Below are 16,494 nucleotides of genomic sequence, written 5' to 3'. Positions count from 1 at the left end.
ACAACTTATTTTGAATCTGATATGCACCATTTAACAAATTTTGACAGGCCAGTTAGCTTCTTTGAAGATCAAGGTCCTTATCTAAAGATGAAAATGTTAACATTGCTTCCCATTTATCTCAGGTGAATTATGAGGATCAAATGTGAATATGTTTTATATACCCTAAAATCCTATACAAAACCATACAGGAAAGGACTGAAAAATTGTATTACATAAACATTTAATATTTCTGTATGGCAAAAGACAAAGGCACCAGTATCCAATAATAAACTAGAAGAAAATATTTGCAACACATTGACAAAAGACTAGTATCTCTAAAGAACTTGAACAACTTGATAAGCAAAAGAACCCAAGAGAAAAAAATAAAATGAATTAAAAACAAATGAAAAAGTGCTGAACCTCACAAGTAGGCAGATAAATAAAAATTAAAAAGTCAACTGTGCCAAAATTGGTGATAGTTACTATTTAGAGTTGGTAGCACTACAAGGAAATAGGCATTTTCGTACACTGCTCTTCAGGGATGGAGGAGAAGGGGTATCTAAGTCTATACAATCTCCTGGAAAGACATATGGTAAAATGTGCTTGAACAATAATAAAAACAAAAATAAACTGTTTTATTAACTGATTTTAGAGAGAGAGAGAAGTAGGAAGAAAGAGAGAGAAATGCCCATTTGTTGTTCCACAATTATGCATTCATTGGTTGATTCTTGTGTGTGCCCTGCCTGGGGATAGACTCCACAAAATTGGCGTATTGGGATGATGCTCTGACCAGCTCACCTACCCAGCCAGGGCCCAAATTTTAGGTCATATATCCTTCACTCAAGAAATCCTACTTCTAGAATTTATTCAGCTGAACTAAAAGCACCAGTATTTAAACATATATACTCAAGGAAGTCTTTCCATTACTGTTTAGAAGAACAAAAACTAGAAATGTGGTTTCCATCGATATCAGAAAGGCTAAATAAATCACAGTTGATTCTCTCTATAGAATATTATTTAGGCATTAAAAATGATAAATTCTGTATCTCTGCATCTTATTGTTTCAAAATATGTTCAAGATATGTTTAACTGAAAAATTGAAGGCCTACAATTATGTGAATCATATTATCATGTGAACAGTATTATCTAGTAAAAATAAATATGTATATATTTTAAAATTTTTTAATGTATGTAATTTATTGACCATATGAGAAAGATGTGAAAGAAACAAATAATAATGGTAACACAGGTCACCGAAAAAGGCTGACACTAGAGGTGCACAAGTGTGTGTTCATGTGCACACATGTCTGTATGGGAGGATGTTTACTAATTTCTGTGGTGACTGACTAGTAAAGATTAAATGTATTGTTTTTATAATTTAAAAAACTTCAAAAATAAGTAATTAAGGCCAAATGAAAGAGATCACACCCAGTATTGGAAAGGATATATGCAAATATGTAATACAATAAAGAAAGAAAGGAAGAAAGAAAGCTACATCGCCATATCTTTTGTCAACTAGAAAAAAATGAGTTCAGTGTTGGATGCTTTGCAATATACTACCTCACAATTAATCCTTGTCCCACACTATTACCTGAGTAAAAGTAGAAAAAGGGTCAAGCTATGAAACCTCACTTAAATGCATAACTTAGTGACACACAGATATCACAGATGCTTTTAGACACCTCTGAAACCATCCCTGAAGAGCAGTGTCCTATCCACCCTGAAGAGCATACACAATCCACTGACGGAGAAGGAGAGGCAAAGGTTAGAAGAGAGGCAGTGGGTGCTCAGGTTGAGGGGAGGGGAGGGCAACAGTAGCCATAGCAGACATTGCCATAGCAGACATTAATAATCAGTAATCAGTCTCTGTGGAGCCAAGGGCACCTCAGAATCCCACTACCCACCTCAGAGCTTTAAAGCAGGAGTAACCTATCTGGGTTCCCTGGCTCAGAAAGCCAGATAGCTAAGCTAACCTTGCTGGAGGGAAGAAAAAAAAATCCAAGTCTGAGCTGATGATGAGATGCACATCTCTGCCTACCCTTTCTTACCCTAGCACTTTACAAAAAAGCTTTCAAAAGTGCTCATTCAATAAATACTACTAAAATCTTCTTGATCTGCCTCCAAGAAAGGCTTCAATGGTATAGTTTCAAGGTCTGTGGAACATGTCTCCATGCCTGGCAGCTGATCTGAAATGCCATTAACATACATGTTTTCATTCCATAATGGAGTTTTCTTAGAAGTTTGAATATGGCAGTAACACACCAGCAGGATCTGGTCACATCAGATACTTACCCTTTTTGATAGGTTGGTATGTTCTCCTTACCTTAAACCAGTGGTTATCAAATTATGACCTCAAGACTAACAGCATCAACCCCACCTGGGAACTTGCTGGAAATGCAAATTCACAGGCCTCACCCTAAAATAAGTGAATTAGAAACTTTGAGGGAGGAGTCCAGCTCATTTTTTAACAAGCTTTCCAGCTTGTTCTGATTCTGATGCCCACAAAAGTTTCAGAACCACTGCCTCAAACTATCTGTGCAAAAATAGCAGCTACGTTTTTTACCCTGCACACCTGCAAAATCTGACAGTAACAACAGCATAATGTAACATCAAGTAAAGTTCATTTGTTGTTTCATTTTTTTAACGAAACTGATTTTTTCAAGAAATTTGTTTTTAGAAGTCAGTAACTGAGGTTACTAAAATAGCTATCACCATCACCAAAGCTGTTTCTAACTGCACTACCAGAGACAAAACAATACATATACAACCAAATCTCTCCCCATACTAATCATGCAGTTTGTGCAGCCTGCCTTTTGGCTACAACTCCTACTGTTTATGGCACTTGCCTTTTTGCATAACCAGTTGTGGAATGACTTTATTGTACATATTTATTCCACTGTATAAGACAATTCAAAAAACGCAAGTGATCTAAAATCACCATACATAAGACATTATACTAAGAACAGCAAGTGAGGCCTTGACTTCAACAATTTTGTAAACCAGCTGGAGAACAGCTTGCAGAATGCAGCAGACTCCTAGCTCTCCACCAGAATCTGTTCTCTTCCCTTCCATGCTACACAATATTCCCCAGCTTCCTTTGCAAAGTAGTGGTCATATGAAAATTCTTGCCGACAGAATATGAGAAGTGATATGACTTTAGATGTGTTAGACTGTCGACATCAGATATGCTTCTCCTTCTATCCCACTTCCTTAAACCTGGAACTGGTGGCTACAGAACTTCAGTCATGAAAATGACCACAATGTGTCAGGAAATGGGGGCAAAAACACTTGGAAGGAACCTGGATCTCTGTATGACCACAAATCCTGCAACCTGGATCATGCCCATCGGGACTTACATTATGAGAAAAACCATCTTTGTTATTTACGTCACTGTACACTTAGGTCTCTGTTATAGCAGCATGGCAGAGTCTGACCCATACTATGCAACTCCTTATATACTAACTGCTATGCAATACATCAGGAGCTACAGAGAGCTGCTCCCCTGTATGGAGGGAGCTTGAGGGAAAACAAAAGTTGCAGAAGCACAGTCATGGAAAAGATCTGAAGCTTGTCCTGGCCAGTGTGGGTCAGTGGTTGGAACATCTTTCCATAACCTAAAGGTTGCGAGTTTGATTCTCAGTCAGGGCACATACCTAGCTTGCAACTGATCCCCGGTCAGGGCAAGGGTATATGGGTATATGCGACACCCAGTCCCAGCACAGATCTCCAGTCTGGGAGCATATGAAAGCAACCAATCAATGCTTCTCTTCCTCTCTCTCTCTCTCTCTCTCTCTCTCTCTCTCTAAAGGCAAATGAAAATGTCCTTGGGTAAAGATTTACAAAGAAAAAAGATTTGAGTCCTCGTCCCAACCCCACCAAGGAAAGTAGAGGGAAGACTTTAGAAAGGCTGTGTGGTATTAATTTTCTAGGGAACAAGCTGCTCTAGTTGGTGCTGGGAGTCATGGTGCCATTCACAGAGATTAAAACTCAATAGCCCTACTTATAGCAGTTGTGTCTCTACGAGCACTGGGACGGCAATGGTGCTACACTATTTCTAAAACCCTAATAAAACCTTCAGACCACCCGGCCCAAAGTGTAAAACATGTTCTCACCATAAAAATGTCCATACCATTTCACACAGCTTGTGGCTTCCCCCAAAGTTCATGCACAGACCCCGCAATATAAAGGTTTTGTGATTGGGAGTACATCTGAAGACAAATAAGCTGATGTGCATCCTGCTCCAAAGCAACATTATTTTGTAAAGGCTGTTCACACAAGAAAATGATGCACAAACAAATACCACTACGTATGTTATCTCATGGACCATTAGAACATAATAATACATAATGACAAAGAAGTACAAAATGGAAGCAAAGCCATTAAGAAAGATAACCCGTAAGATGTCAGCCATAATCTCTAGACTCAGCTCCAGGTCTTTGCAGCCGTAGACACTGGGCCTGCCTTGGATCTCTGCTCTCCATTCCTTCAAGGCTTTGCTTTCTTCATATGACCCAAGAAGAAAAGCAGCTCCAAAACAAAAGCTTGGAAATGAAGGTTTACACTACACAGGTCTTCTGATCACAACCAAAAGATATGGCAACTTTTTTGTAAGTTGAGGTATAGCTAATATATAATAACATTTTATTAGTTTCATGTGCACAACATAATGATTCGATATCTATTCGATATCTATTGCAAAATGATCACCACAGTAAGTCTAATTTACATCACCGCTTTTCTCAAAATCACACTTAGTCCAATCTGATAGCCTCAGAGATATATAAAAGCACAAAATTCTCTATGTGCATACACCCAAATACTTTAAATTATAGTTAATCAGAGAGCTTCAACAGCCTAAGTGGGCTCATTCTGTGGCTTACTTCCAAAACTTTCATTACGTGTAAGGTAATTCTCACTTTCTATGTCTCAGGAACTTTATTTTATTAAATAATTGTCATGCCATAGGCATATACTGCTATAAAATTTTATCTGCTAGGCTGAGCAGAAATATAATTTCTTTTTTGTCAAAACCTATTCTAATGGTCTTTTGCCTAAAGAGTGCATAGAATCATATCCAGATATATTTGAACCAAATCCCCCCCCCCCCAAAAAAACAATCTGTATTTCTCCTAAAAGAGTACCAAGCAGTTGCAACAATATAGAAAGATGAGGTAGGAATCTTGAATTGGTGCCAGATTTCACCTGAACTCTGTTTCCAAATATCTTTTTATCACATGAAATAACCAGGCTAAGAAGTAAAATCTTTGCCAAAAAGATTACATTATTCTTATAATGAGATAATTAAAAATGAGTTCTAATAAACTCAATTCATACATTTTAAGTACCTACTAAATTTTCAGTAATATGCTGGAAATTAGCGTCCAGATTAAGGATCCATGTACCACTTTATTAACTAGCTAAGAAAGTGTGAGTATAAGAAATACTCACACTTACATGGTACTTGTATTTTTTAAGCTAGTCTAAGTCAACTGGTTAATAAAAATGTATTTATTGTCTATGTGCTAATATAGATTTTTTTCAGAAAGACTTAAAAAAGTTCACAAACTAATGAAATTTTAATATTGAATATTATAATGTCAGTAGAATTTTGGACAAATTTCCTTAGGGGCACAGAATGGGAGGCAGGGAGAGTCTATATTAGGATAGGAAATAGGGTACATATTGGCCAATAGTTACTAGTTATTGTAGAGGGCTTAAAACCAACAGCAAAGAACTTATTTCATAGCTGTATCCACTGAGAGGAACTAGAACAGTGGCATCCCAGTAACAATGATTACAAGAGCACCCAGATTTAATTTTCCAATAAAAGGAACCAGGGCTCTTTGGGAAATTAGTTGAACCCAGGGCTGGGGCAGTGAAAATATAAAGATACACTTGGATAATATCATGGTGTGAGAAAATAAAGAAGAAAAGAAAAAAATGAAAGTATGTCACAATATACAGCAGGCAACCTGCAAGAATTCCCACTGGCCAAAAGTTGGGACAATTTTAATAACAAATACAGAACATTGGTATAACCCAAAAAATAAATACCCATGCAACATACTGGGCATAAATAAATAACTAAATGAATAAACAAACAGAGAGAAGAAACAACTTTCCTTGTAGAAGAATTTCTGTTAATGAGTGAGAAGAAATAAGGGAAATGGAAAATCACCATTAGAACATCATAGTGGTAACTGTTGCAGGCAGAACCCATGGACAGGTGCGAAACTCAGTGGGTGAAAGTTTAAGCAGAAACAAAATATCATGCAATCTCAAAGTATCTCTCTCAAAATATTTAGTAGACATAAAGAGAGAACTAGTAAGTTTGTAGTGGAGAATCCTGGCAGGCACTACCTTGACCAAGTGAATAAGGTTAACACATGAGTGGTTCATACTGATATTACCCAGTCTCTGGTGTGGTGCACCAAGGAGGGCTCATCAAGTGTATGGTGTCCTTCCCAATAATAAATAAGCACAATCTAACCATAAGAAAAAAAATTAGACAAGACCCAAACTGAAGGACATTCTACAAAGTACCTGGCTAGTATTCTTCAAAAATGTCAGGGTAATAAAAGACAAGAGACTAAAGAAACATGGTAACTAAGTGTAATGTGGGGTTCTAGACTGAATCCTGGAATATAAAAAGGACTAGCGATGAACTGGTGGAATGTGAATAAATTCTTATTGCACCATTATTGTTCTATGCTTACTTATTTAACATGTTAACATAAGGAGAAGCTGAATGAAGTACATATAGGAATTCTTTTTCCTGTTTTTTGAAATCTTCAGTAAGTCTAAAATTACATCAAAATAAAAGTTTTTGAAAATGCAATAAAAATAATCCCAACCAAACCAGCAATACAAAATTACTAAATATAAACCTGACAAAAACTGCAATATAATTATGGAAAACATTATACAGTTTTACAGGACATAAACAGAAGACAGATTTAAAAGGGAAATATACTAAATTCACAGAATAAAAAAAGCTAACAATTCTTAATAAAGGTTAAGACTTCATTTTTCTGAGCCTATAATACCTTTAAATTAACTAATGGTCCAGTTAATTAAAAGTGAGTTCAATCTTCCTTCATGAAAAAAGATGAAGGGGAGGAAAAAACAATGTTTTTTTGAAAATAAAATAAGGACAAAACTTAGAAATATTTATTAACCAGAATAAATTTAGACAAGTATTTAAGTTATAGATTTTTAAAAGAAGTATTTTCTAAAGACAGTATGTTATCCTAGATTGGATCTGGAACACTAGAAAGATAGTGGTGAAAAGAAAGTAAGAAGTCTGAAAGAAGTCTGAAAAAAGTCTGGAGTTCAGTTAACAGTGACCTGCCAATGCTAGTTTCATAGTTTTTACAGAAAAGCCATGGCAATGTAAGACTTTCCCAACAGGACAACCCAGATGAAAGGTATACAAAGACCATCTGTGCTACCTCTGCAACTTTCTGTAAATCTAAATTTATTCCAAATTAAAATGTTTATTAAACATATATGTCCTATCACTTTCAGTTATATAAATGATTCCTGATGGCAGCATGTCATTATAGTAAGCCATAGTAGGTTATTTGACTCGGTGCTTTCTGTTCTTTAAGTTAGTGTTATGTATTTACACACACATACAAAAGTGCCTCTTAACATACATGGTAAAACTCAAAGAATTTAAGTCCAACTGGAATAAGCTGAGCCACAGTCACATGTTTTGCTCACAAATCCTATTCAACTATTAATGAAAAAGTACTTACATTGAGTTTACCATCCTAAGTGTTGTAAAGTCCTATTTCTTTCATGTGACATAATCTAGTCAAATAGAAAGACATAAAAATAATTAGAGATTAAAGTGAAGACTAACTCAAGAAAATGATAAGAGAGTAATGTGAAGAATACCACAATAAACACACAAGGGTTAGGCACACAGAAAGAAGGGATGACTACCAGAGACTGTTTCCTAGAAAACATGATAAATTACGTCTGGAATGAAGAGTGGGAGTTTACCAACGATAATGAAGAGAGGGTATTCTGAGAAGAGGGATAACACCTCTAAGATTCAGGAACAGGAGAAGCCAAGGCACATTTAGTAATGGCAAAGTATTAGGACAGAATGCTGGCCCCTGGTCACAGCGCTACAGTTACATGGATTAGGCAGGCGGGTAGGTAGGTAGGTAGGTAGATAGACAGATAGATAATAGACAGGTAGATAATAGGTAGAGAGATCGATCTAGATACATAGAGAGGGAGGGAGGGAGGGAGGGAAGGAGGGAAGAAAATGGGAGACAAAGGATATAAAATTAGTTCAAACTCAACAGATACAGGCAAACGGAAAATCATATAAGGGACTTCCAGCCAAGATGGAGGCATAGGTAGACACACTATGCCTCCTCACACAACCAAAATAAGGTCAGCAACAATTTAGAAACAAGATAACAACCAGATCCAACAGAAAACTGAACTGTATGGAAGTCGGACAACCAAGGAGTTAAAATATACACATTCATCCAGACTGCTAGGAGGGGCAGAGTTGGGCAGGCGGGCAGAGAGGGGTCGAGGCACAAAAAGTGGTGGTACCAGGTACGTAAGAATCTTGGGCGCATAAGGCATCCCAAGCCCGAGACCACAGCGGGACAGGCGGCTGGCAGACCCAGCAAGGCAGTGATTGTGAAGCGAGGCACGGCATGCAAGGAACCTGGCTGTATGGGCCACATTCACGTGCAGATAAACCAGGCAAAATTGGGCAGTGACACAGACAGAGAAACCCAGGGTCCCAGCACCAGCAAATAGAACCTTGGGTCACTAATAGAAAATACCTATGGGGGTTGAGGCCCAGGGAGAGACTCCCAGTCTCACAGGAGAGTGCACTGGAGAGACCCACGGGGTCCTAGAATGTACACAAGCCCGCCCACATGGGAGTTAGCACCAGAAAGGCTCAGTTAGCTTGGGGGAAGCTGAGGAAGGGACTGAAATCCAACAAAGAGAGGACTAAGTGCCATTGTTCCCTCTCGGACACCACCCCACATACAACGTAACAACACAGCGACTGGGTTGCCCCACCCTGGAGAATGCCTAAGACTCCACCCCTCACTACGTAACAAGTGCGACCAGACACCTACCCCACCCCAAAAAAATGGCTCAAATGGAAATACAAAGCCCCAGAGCCAATACTTTTAAGTGACCAAGAGATAGCCAACCTATCAGATGCACAGTTCAAAACATTGGTGATCAGGATGCTCACAGAATTGGTTGAACTTGGTCACAAATTAGATGAAAAAATGAAGGCTACACTAAGAGAAATGAAGGAAAACGCACAGGGAACCAATAGTGATGGAAAGGAAACTGGGACTCAAATCAATGTAGTGGACCAGAAGGAAGAAAGAAACAATCAAACAGAAAAGAATGGAGAAATAAGAATTCAAAAAAATGAGGAGAGGCTTAAAAACCTCAGGACATCTTTAAACATTCCAACATCCAAATTATAGGGGTACCAGAAAGGGAAGAGGAAGAGGAACAAGTGGAAAAGTTATTTGAACAAATAATAAAGGAGAATTTCCCCAACCAGCAAGAGATAAGGGGACAGTCACCTACAAAGGAGTTCCCATCACACTGTCAGCTGATTTCTCAAAAGAGACCTTGTAGGCAAGAAGGGGCTGGAAAGAAGTATTCCAAGTCATGAAAGGCAAGGACCTACATCCAAGATTGCTCTATCCAGCAAAGCTTTCATTTAAAGTGGAAGGGCAGATAAAGTGCTTCTCAGATAAGGTCAAGTTAAAGGAGTTCATCATCACCAAGCCCTTATTTTATGAAATGTTAAAGGGTTTTATCTATGAAAAAGAAAATAAAAAACATGTATAGTAAAAGGACAGCAAACTCACAATGATTAACAACCACACCTAAAACAAAAACAAAAACAAACTAAGCAAACAACTAGAACGAACAGAACCACAGAAATGGAGATCACATAGAGGGTTAGCAACAGGAGAGTGGGAGGAGGAGAGAGGGGGAAAGGTTCAGAGAATAAGTAGCATAGATGGTAGGTAGAAAATAAACAGGAGGAGGGTAAGAATAGTATGGGAAATGTAGAAGGCTAAAGAACTTATGACACATGGACATAAGTGGGGGAATGTGGGTGGGAGGGGGTGTGCAGGGTGGAGGGGAGTAAAAGGAGGAAATGAGACAAAACTGTAATAGCATAATCAATAAAATATATTTTTTTTAAAAAAGGAGACCATGTAAGAACACAGCAAAAAGGTAGTTATCTGCAAGTCAAATACAGAGGCTTCAGGAGAACCTACCAGCACCTTGATCTTAGACTTGCAGTCTCCAGAGCTGTGAGAAAAATAAATATCTATTGTTTAAGTCACAAAAAAAGAAAAATTAGTTCAAACTCTTAAGATGACAGAAGGAATCATTTAATTTAACTCAAATCCAAGTCTCTATTGGGACTTTTGGTTTAAAACCAGTAACTGTACCATAAAAGTAAGGTTTACACTGCCAAATAATTTTAAAAGTAGATATTCTGGGCAGGAAAAAAAGTAGAAAAATGTGTTCTCAAGCAATGTGTAAACAAGATAACTTGGTGCTTTCTGTTCTTTACATCATTATTGATGGCTAGATTTAATGAAGAGCAATCCCTTATTGTTCATGATGACGTAAGCAATTAATACCAGATAGAACTCATTAATTTCAGAAAAATTAGCCAAAATATTCTCATTCTATTTATCCAATGCAGCTTGGTACTCAGAGTAAAGAGCAATTTAAAAGAAGAGATGTAAAAAAAGAATAAAGTTAGAAGAAATACAAAAGAACTAAAGGGAGAAAGATATTATTTGATATTAAAAGGGGAAATTATAAATTAATTCTGATTGTCACAAGTTTTTTTTTTAATACTCTGAAATCATGCTGTGGGAAGCTTCCTCATTAAACCAAATGTAAAAATGTGAAACACATTTATCTCTAGAACTCAGAATCAAATCTAGATACAAAAACATATTCTTCTACAAAGAAAGACCCTTCTACTATCACTGAAGTAGAGGAACAAGTTCCATATAGAAACTTCTTTGATAATTCACACTTCAAATACGACTCCTGAAATCATTTCTTTCAGCTATGAAAGCCACCAAAAGAAGCATGAATTTAAAAATTAAAGTAACCCTGTATTGTACTTAGGAATAACTGGGGTATTAAAGCTTAAACATTATTTGGAAGAAAGAAATGGCATATTTTAAAATTAGCTTTTCCTCTCCAAAATATAGATATAACCATTCTGTACCACACTACTAAAGTCATTACTCTTTAGAAGATACGATTAATTATTGTCTGCTAATATTATTGGTTTTTAATACTATAAGGTGGCTCTGTTTTTAGGATATTATATTTTGAGGTCGCATGCAGCCTCAAATATTCAAGAAGCTCATGCCCAGCATGTGCTTTTGGAGAAAAACAGTAATCTTCAGCGTGGCATAAGAGTAAGGAAGAAAACAGGGACTTCCGGCAAGATGGAGGAATAGGTGGACGCACCATACTTCCTCCTACAACCAAGATTAGAAAACCAATAATTTACAACAATAATTTACTATCAGAATAACACCCAGATCCGGCAGAGGATTTATCTGAATGGAAGTCAGGCAGCCAAGAAATTGAAGTAGACGCATTCATCCAGACTGGTAGGAGAAGACCAGCCGGGCGGGCGCGGGGCTGGCTCGGGTCGGCCGCGCGCGGAGGTTGGGGAAGGTTTGGCGCGAAATCGGCGCAAAAGCCATCCGGCGCGCAAGAAGGCAGCGGTGATCCCTGAGTACGCAAGCTGCGGCCGGCAGACCCAGAGGGGCAGCGATTGTGGACCAGGGCAGAGCTCACGGCCCGGAAGCCCAGACAAGGGTCTGAGTCCAGGGGAACGGAACTACCGCCATTGTTTTCTCCCGCCCCGCTCCCGCCCCCACATATAATGTCATAATCTAGCGACGGGGCGCCCAGCCCCGGTGAACACCTAGGGCTCCGCCCCCCACCGTAACAAGAGCAACCAGACCGAAAAAAAAAAAAAAAAAAAGGAGAGGCAGGGGGGAAAAAAAAAATATGTTTTCAACAGAGCAGATCAGTCCCCCGGGACTCATCCTTTTGAGCGACCAAGAATTAGCCAATCTATCAGATGCGCAGTTCAAAACACTGGTGATCAGAAAGCTCACGGAACTGGTTGATTTTGGACGAAATTTAGATGAAAGAATGCAGATTACCATAAAACAGATGCAGGAAGACACGCGGAGGAGAGCCAATAGTGAAAGGAAGGATTATGAGTTTCAAAACAATACAGTGGACCAGAAGGAAGATAGAATCAACCAAGCAGGAAAGCATGATGAAATAAGAATTCAAAAAATTGAGGAAAAGATTAAGAGCATCCAAGACACCTTTAAACGTTCCAATATCCGAATTATAGGGGTACCAGAATCAGAAGGGGAAAAGCAACAGATTGAGCACATATTTGAACAAATAATAAAGGAGAACTTCCCCAATCTGGCAAAGGGAACAGTCTTCCAAGAAATCCAAGAAGCTCAGAGAGCCCCAAAGAAGTTGGACCCAAGAAGAAACACACCAAGGCACATCATCATTACATTAGCCAAGGTAAAAACGAAGGAGAGAATCCTAGAAGCAGCAAGAGGTAAGGGGACAGTCACCTACAAAGGAGTTCCCATCACACTGTCAGCTGATTTCTCCAAAGAGACCTTACAGGCAAGAAGGGGCTGGAAAGAAATATTCCAAGTCATGAAAGACAAGGACCTACATCCCAGATTGCTCTATCCAGCAAAGCTCTCATTTAGAATGGAAGGGAAGATAAAGTGCTTCTCAGATAAGGTCAAGTTAAAGGAGTTCATCATCACCAAGCCCTTATTTTATGAAATGCTAAAGGGACTTATCTAAGAAAAGAAGATAAAGAAAAGACGTGTATAGTAAAAGGACAGCAAACTCACAAATATTAACAACCACACCTAAAGCAAAACCAAAGCAACTAAGTAAACAATTAGAACAGGAACAGAACCACAGAAATGGAGGGCACATGGAGGGTTAGCAGCAGGGGAGTGGGAGGAGGAGAGAGGGGGAAAAGGTATAGAGAATAAGTAGCATAGAATATACGTTGAAAATAGATAGGAGGAGGGCAAGAATAGTACGGGAAATGTAGAAGCTAAAGAACTCATAAGTATGACACATGGACATGAACTAAAGGGGGAAATGTGGGTGGGAGGAGGGTACAGGGTGGAGGGGAGAGAAGGGGGGAAATCGGACAACTGTAATAGCATAATCAATAAAATATATATATTAAAAAAAAGAGTAAGGAAGAAAACAAAAGTAAATAAAATTAAGTGTTTTCCCTCTTAAAATACTATTTGCATCAAGTCATAGAGTTAATATTTTCCTTATCCTGGTTCTTTTATGACAATGTCTATGAAAGCGTCTATAAAACCATTCCACAACAAAAAGAAAGAATGAAGTATTTTTTTGAGATGGAATTTACTATATTAAATTATCTTTCATACTTTTTAAAGCCAAAAAACAAAATTACTGTAACTAGAAATGACATTTTAAGATAAAAATATTAAAGAAAATGATGGTGGTGCAGGGTAGCTGTCATGAGAGTCGCCACAAGTTTTACCAAAGGTCTCAAAGTGTGATTACCATTCATACCTCCTCCCCTCCCATCCAACAGTCCCTCAAATCTCTGAATGAGGCTCTTGGGCACTCCACTGGACTAAAGGTCCCCCAACTCCAAAGCTTCTCCACCCTTGCTTAATTTTTTCAAATGTATTTTCAAAGGGAGACAAGAAGTTAAAACTTTTCCTTCCAAAAGAACTCTTCTGAGCTGCTTAGTCAGAAACAAAAAGGACCCCCTCAGGCTAAGTCAGAATGGGCAAGAGGAGTGGGAAGAGGTGCAAGAGGAGAGAAAAGGAAAAAGGGAGAGAACCTGAAATGAAAAAGTAAGGAACTAAAGAAGAAAGACTAGACAAAAAGGAGCAGTGAAAAAAAAGTACCTAGCTCCTTAACATTTTTAAGTTCTACTAACGGAAAGACAAATTCAATTCTCGGTGGTGGTGGGGTTTTTTTTTTAAGTACTGAGGTTTTACATAAAATTTAAAGCTCTTCTTTTCATTCCTCCTATCAAATGTAACAGTATCCCTACTACACATGCTTCTTATTTTATTCATCTGTAAACCATTCCTGTCAACTCTCAAATGCAGGTCTAGTCAATCTCAAGGTCACTGGGCACACATGCTCCTCCAGTTAATAGGTTTGGGATACAACCTCGTTGCTGTAAGATTTTTTTTTTAGCTCTTTTAATGTGTCAGTCCAGGCTTTTAATACCTTTCATCAAATTATTACTCATAACTGGTCTCACAAGACCCATAGTAGTTTAGCTTGAAGCCTGACCCTCTAAATGTACATGTTGTGACATTCTTTGAAGGTATTTACAGAAAATCATGGCAATGACATTTGTACTGAGACCAAATAAGCAATATCTGTAATTTGGGCCATGGCTAAGAAAGGCTTGTGGCTTGACAAGGTGGGGACAGATGAAGGGGGCGGTTGCTATGGAAAAAATGTGTGTTTAAGATCAGAGAGCACTATAATATTTCATGTGAAAATTTTCATTAAGTACTAGGAAAGTAAAAATCAAGTAAAGCCAACAAATGTTTATTAGGCAATTAGGCACCCATGGGCTGCCAAGCACTCTGCTAACTGACAATGAAGAACTTTCTGTAAAGTAAATCTGTTGAAGTATACATACATAATGTGCAACAAATCAGAAGTATACAGCCTGGTGAACTTTCTGTAAATTGACAAACCAGAATAACTACCATTAAATTCAAGATATAGAACATTACAGACACATGCAAAAGAAAGAAAATAGATCTTTGTTTTATATCACATACAAGAATAGCCTATACTCTGGTTTCTCTTCAGATCATATAAATCTTTCACCTTATACAAGAATAGCCTAACAATAGATTAAAGACTTAAATGTAAGACCCAAAACCATACATACAACTCCTAGGCCAAGAAAACATAGGCAAAAATTCTCTGACATCACTCCTAGTAGTATTTTTTTTAATATGTCTCCTCAGGCAAGAGAAACAGAAGAAAAAATAAATAAATGGGACTATATCAAACCAAACAGTTTTTGCACAGCAAAGTAAACCATCAACAAAATGAAAAGACAACCCACTGAATGTGCAAAGATATGTGCCAGTGATGTATCTGATTAGGGGTTAATATCCAAAAAACATAAGAACTCATATAATTTAACACCAAAAATTAAAAACAAAAACAAGCAAACCAATTAAAAAATGGGCAGAGGACCTGAATAGACACTTCTCCAAAGAGAAGGTACAAATGACCAATAGACACATGAAGAGATGCTCAACATCACTAATCATCAGGAAAACTCAAGTTAAAACCACAATGAGACACCACCTCACAATGGTCAGAATGGCTATCATCAACAAATTAACAAATAACAAGTATTGGTGAGGATGTGGAGAAAAGGGAATCCTGTTGGTGGGATTTTAAATTGATGCAGCTACTACGAAGCTTCCTCAAAAAATTAAAAATACAACGATCATATGACCCAGCAATTTCACTGCTGGGTATTTATGCAAAGAAATCAAAAACACTAATACAAAAAGATATGTGCATCCCTATGTTTGCCGCAGCACTATTTACAATAGTGGATTTTTTAAAGCAATCCAAGTGCCCATCCATAAAAAAATAGATAAAGAAGATGGGTACATATATACAATGGAATATTAACTGTAAAAAAAAATAAACAAAATGTTGGCAACTGCAACAATATTGATAGACTAGAGGGTATTATGCTAAATGAAATTAAGTCATACAAAGACAAATACTATATGATTTCAATAATATGTGGAATCTAAAATGAACAAACAAAACAGAAACAAATTCATCAATGCAGAGAACAAATTGACGGTTGCCAGACTGGGGGAATAGGGATAAAGGGGAACATGTAGAAATTGCCAATTATAAAACCAGTCATCAGGATGTATAGTACAGCACAGTGATCATACTTGATAATACTGTAATAACTGTGTATGATATCACATAGGCACTACACTGATTGGGGTAATCACTTTGAAAAGTTAGACAAATATCTAATCATTATGTTGTACACCTATAAGTAATACAATATTGTATATCAACTGTAACTGAAAAATAAAAATTTTAAAAAAAGAAATGGCCCTAGCTGGTGTAGCTCAGTGGATTGAGTGCGGGCTGCCAACCAAAGTGTCGCAGGTTCGATTCCCAGTCAGGGCACATGCCTGGGTTAGAGGCCATGGCCCCCAGCAGCCGCACATTCATGTTTCTCTCTCTCTCTCTCTTTCTCCCTCCCTTCCCTCTCTAAAAAAAAATAAATAAATAAAATCTTTAAAAAAAAAAAAGAAATGGAACATTACAAGATTCTCAGAAGCCTGTCCCAGTGCCCGCTACCGATACTATATCCCT

At 37.8% G+C, this 16,494-nt stretch overlaps 1 protein-coding gene and 1 long non-coding RNA gene across 2 annotated transcripts in view; one reads left to right on the top strand and one right to left on the bottom strand.

Annotated features, from left to right (window-relative positions):
- MLLT3 (MLLT3 super elongation complex subunit) overlaps window positions 1–16,494 on the bottom strand; it is a 273,770-nt gene that overhangs the window by 175,305 nt on the left and 81,971 nt on the right.
- LOC118499656 lies at window positions 11,011–15,301 on the top strand. The gene is made up of 2 exons (XR_004902162.1): window positions 11,011–11,453; window positions 13,305–15,301. It is a non-coding gene; the product is annotated as an uncharacterized LOC118499656 (long non-coding RNA).

This window comes from Phyllostomus discolor, chromosome 3 (genome assembly GCF_004126475.2).
Source record: "Phyllostomus discolor isolate MPI-MPIP mPhyDis1 chromosome 3, mPhyDis1.pri.v3, whole genome shotgun sequence".
NCBI classification, from domain to species: domain Eukaryota; kingdom Metazoa; phylum Chordata; class Mammalia; order Chiroptera; family Phyllostomidae; genus Phyllostomus; species Phyllostomus discolor.
The sequence above is the reverse complement of the archived record's forward strand: the minus strand, read 5'-3'. Positions and strand labels throughout refer to the sequence as shown.